Source organism: Nelumbo nucifera, chromosome 2 (assembly GCF_055504915.1).
Source record: "Nelumbo nucifera cultivar China Antique chromosome 2, China Antique-T2T, whole genome shotgun sequence".
Classification (NCBI taxonomy): Eukaryota; Viridiplantae; Streptophyta; class Magnoliopsida; order Proteales; family Nelumbonaceae; genus Nelumbo; species Nelumbo nucifera.
This window is the reverse complement of record NC_142650.1, coordinates 42,285,151-42,290,110: the sequence shown is the minus strand read 5'-3', so window position 1 is coordinate 42,290,110 and position 4,960 is coordinate 42,285,151. Positions and strand designations below refer to the sequence as shown.

At 35.9% G+C, this 4,960-nt stretch overlaps 1 pseudogene; it reads left to right on the top strand.

Annotated features, from left to right (window-relative positions):
* The first annotated feature begins 2,884 nt into the window (after nucleotides 1–2,884).
* On the top strand, nucleotides 2,885–4,097 carry LOC148802139 (transcription factor bHLH25-like; annotated as a pseudogene).
* Nucleotides 4,098–4,960: the final 863 nt, after the last annotated feature.

Sequence of the window (4,960 nt, the reverse complement as noted above, 5' to 3'; positions counted from 1 at the left end):
CTAAACTTTCAAATGTAATGTGTCACTTCAATACTTCAAACTTTCAAAAAAATATAAAGGTGGTCACTTAAAATAAGACACTATTGGGCCAGGCTTCGTGCATGAATGTCATATGAACTCTCAATTGACGAAATTGGGGAAGATTTTCGACTCTCTTTCTCCCTTGAGGTTATTACTCACTCCCCATATTTAACATACTAAATAGCAATGCGTCGTGGTTGCATAAAAAACTCTGCAACAACCAATGCAAATTTAACATGTCATTGGTTAGTAATGGAGGTGTAGAAGGCTAGCACTAACGGTCATTATTTTATTTTATTATTTTTACTATATTTTGAAAAACCTATTAGTCTTTTTTCGATGCTTCCTCTCTGCCCCCTTTCTTTCTCTCACCCTTCCTTTTGCTCAAGATTTCACATTGTCTACTCAGCACTCCTTTCTCTTGGCTTCCCTATTCCACATTGACCACGGATGATGATTGTGCCACTAGACACTGACCTCCGGCAATGGTTACTCCTTCTCTCTCTCTCTCTCTCTCTCTCAATTTTATTGTTTCCTCTTCTTCCCTCTTCCTTCGAATCGGCAACATGTTAAAATGTTGACTTCTAATGATTTTGAACCCTAAAACCCTAGCTATTGTTTATTGTTTCCGGTGTTAATTATTTGATGCAATAATTAAGGGATCAATATTTTTGCTTTTTTTCTAACATTTTTTGCTTCTCCCAATTAAACCATTATATCTAAACCATATCTATTTTTTTGCTTCACTATATGCATACCTGATTTTAGTTGTTCAGTGTTCATCCCAATGGTCTTCCCACTGATGTGTTACATCAAACTCTTATTCCTTCTCATCCCACTCAGTTATAGATATCAATAATATTTCTCTATGACTTTTAAAAGAATTATAATCAAAAAAGTTGGTTGAATGTTGGGGTTTGGGAGGGCTACTTCATCCTAGGGTTTGGGTTGAATGCACCCATCATTAAATTTTGGTATAGTCTAATACTGGTCTTATTATATTTCCTGATTAACAAGACTGTTTATGATATTTATACAAATTTAGAATAGTATTACTATTACTTGTCAAGTGAAATACCTAATCTACCAAACTCCTTAATTATTGACCATTTCATAAATGACCCAAATCTATATACTTCTTAGCTTATCAACTTCTTGGATGACTGTGTGTTGACTTGTTGCAAAGATACTTAAACATGGCCAACCACCTAAACGTTTATTATTCTTTCTTTAGTTTCATACTTATAATATATTATATACTCCTCTAATATCAACTTTAAATTCATTTTTGTTGAATTCTTTGTAGAGGTAGTTGAATTCAATAGAAACAATAATCTTTTATTTGTTTGTTTTCTTATGTTTTTCTTATCTTTTAATTTGTACTTGATTTTGGTATACATAATACAAAGCAATGAATTGATATATATGGAGAGGAATCTCAATACATATTGAAGCATCCTGATTGGTCTGTGCATCCATGCAGCCATGGGATTTTGATCAATACACATGGGAATAAAAGATTATTAAATATCTCCTTTGGGTTGTGTTTGGTCAATACACAACCTTGATGATTGTGTCAAGACGTTGAAGAACGTGTGATATACAAACTAGCTTAGAAAGAATAGCAGATTTTGATTAATTTTTTTGGTACTTTGACCTATAAATTTGAAAACATGATTCCAACAGCATAGATAGGAACTTCAAAATGTGTGTATATCCGGATTTAGCATCTAAATTCCAAGCTGAACCTCTAAAACCCACTTTTCTTTAACAAATGTTTATTCTTGCTGACCATATTAGTTAGCTTCGTTGTTGTTAAATCATATTTGTGTATGTGAGTCTGTGACTATATGGATCATTAGTCATTATAAGTGAAAGATGAAAAGCATTCGGAGATAAGAGCATTTCGATAATGCTTCTAAACAAATCTCTAATTGCTACCATCGAATGCTGTCAATTACGTAATTAATTACTTATTTTATTAATTCGCATAATTATTTTTGTTAAGTAATAATTTGCAATTACTTATTAATGTAAAAATAGCCATTTCTTAAAGGTAGCGGCATTCAGGTACTCGAACAATAACTTTACATTCAGAAATCCAAATAATTAGAAAAGCAAATTTCATGAATAAAGGAACAAAGTAGAGCTGCAAATTGGGCAGGTTGGGGTTGAACATTTGTTAATGGGTGGAACTTAACAAAGGAAGGTAAAAGAAGGGAATATCTCATTTTTCTCATATCCATAGGTTGTTACTTTTCAGCCTTGAGATTGACATCTAATTCATATGCCCCCTTCACTAGTAAATTGCTGCCCATCATGATCATCTAATTGCAAACCTTCATCATCTAATGGGGCCAATTAAATTAATTGGTGGAACTAAATACTCAGTAGTCAAATAGAGTCCCACTTGGTATGTATGGACTTCAACAAAGTCGTTATCCAATTGCAGCTATAAAACAAAGTACACTACATTGTAACCTATTGTTCGTGCTTTGTCCGATGCCCGGTGATTGCAGTAGTGTTGATGATTGCAGCAGTGGCCCAGACGGAGTGCTAGGTTGCCAATTAAGAGGAAGAGGGAAGAAGAGGAAACAAGAAAAAGGGAGAGAGAGAGAGAGAGAGAGAGAGTAATCGTCGCTGGCGGTCGATGTCCGATGGCGCAATCGTTGCCAACGGTCGATGTGGAATGGGGAGGACGAGAGAAAAGAAAGAAGTAATAGACTATTGGTGAGTTTTTCAAAACATAGTAAGAATAATAAAATAAAAAAAGGGGCCATTAATTTCAGCCTTCAACACCTCTCTTACCAACCAATGACGTGTTAAATTTGCATTGGTGCAACCACAATGCAGAGGACGTGACCTCAAGATTAGGCTCGAGAGACCCGAAAAGCAGCACAAGACCAACGGTTGGAATTCTTGCACCACGGAAAACAAAATTCTTGCATCACGGCGAGTGATCGCGCTCATCAGTCGTACGGAAATCCACTCGGTAACGTAAACTTGAAGGAGGAGACAGTGTCACCGGCGAACATGCTCTTCCCCTCCCACGTTTCTGATCAAAATTATGCATCCAAACCCGGGCATGGGACTAAGAGGGTGAACCCGGCGACGGCGCGGCCGATGCAAGATCATGTAATAGCAGAGAGGAGGCGACGAGAGAAGTTCAGCCAACACTTCATAGCTTTCTCAGCAATTGTTCCTGGCCTTAAGAAGGTTCCCAGGCATTGATATTAATTCGTTATGTCAGAGACTAGCTAGGCTTTCTATTCTTAAGAAAACTTATAGCGTTAAGTAACAAAAAATAAAGAATTTGTTTGGAAATTTATAATTTGTGGTTGTAACAACTGGATAAGACTTCTGTCTTTGGAGACGCTATCAAGTATTTGAAACAACTGTAAGAGCGAATGAGGACATTATGAGAAACAATATTTCAGGAATGAAACCCTTGCTTCTTGATCTTTTTATTCACAAAAAACATACACGTATAAATAACATTACAGCCCTAAAAACAAGGACCTTATCAAGCAACTAATCAATCCTAAACAAGAAGGAAAATCAGCAGCCTAAACAAGAAAGTAAATCACTACCTTCCAATCTCCTACCTAAAATAAAAAACTAATACTTACTTGCTATACAAAGCTATTATACAGCTAATATACAGATAACATTCCAATACATTATAAGCACAGGCCGAGAAGAAAACAGAGGAATCGGTTGTGTTGGTTAGAAGAACTCAGATGTTGGTCGAAGATGACAAGTGTTTCTCGTACGAGAACTTTGGCAGATGTTACTATGATGATGACATGCTCCCGAAGATTGACGTGAGAGTCTCGAACAATAACATGATCATAAGAAATCATTGCGAAAAACATAAAGGAGTTGTGGTGAGAGCACTGGGTGAGATGGAATATCTCCACCTGAATGTTTTGAATATCAGCGTCATACCTTTCAGAAATTTGGCTCTTGATATCACCATAGTTGCTCTGGTAAATTTGTCACCAAATCTTCCGATTAGGGGAAGGGTGATCTACTATCCTCTTATTTGTTTGTTTTCTTATTTTTCTTTAATATGAAGTGTTAGACGTAATCGATTGAGGTGTTTGAGATTCTAGACTAATGAAATTATTGTCTTCTACCTTTAGATTTGAAATATATTATTGTCTAGTTATTTCTTTGCTTTCAGTTGTTTTTTTCTCTCTATCATATTTTATGTTTTTTCTCTCTTTTTCTTTGAAGATAACCAGTAAAGGTAGAAGCTAATGAACAGTGTTCTTTTGAAGGATAGCTTTGACATTTCAACAGATAATTGATAATTGATGGTTGGTTAATGGCAATGTTCAAAATATTATTATGTATCGACCTGTATTAGCCGATACATATCGTATCGGGGCCTTCCCGATATGCCCTACAAGGGGGTGTATCGGGTCAGGCCATGGTTCAGAGGGTAGTCGGGACTTAAACCGACCCCTCTAAACCGGTTTTGAAAAATAAGTAAATAAAACACAAAAAAAAACATCAATACAGGCTGATACACCCTACCGGCGTATAAGTCTGTATCGATATTTAGAACCTTGGTTAACTGCAGGGACCAATTTGACACTTTTTGAAGGTTTAGGTAATGCAGTGACACGTTTGAAAGTTCGTGTACTAACTTGACACTACCCCCAAAATTCAGATACTAAAGTGGAATTTTCCTTATTTTATATAACCGATGAACCAAACCGCTGGTTAACCGATAAGCTTCAGTTCGGTTTTGGTTACCGGTTTGATCTAAAAAATAGGCCCATGATTCGATTAACCTTATCGTGAGCACCCCTAGATAGGCGTTTGCTCATAAAAACGGTGTTATATAATTTCTTAGGTTTTTTTATTTGTTATCATTATTGTTGCTGTCATATATATAGGCGTTTTTGAAAACCACATCAGAAATTATCCT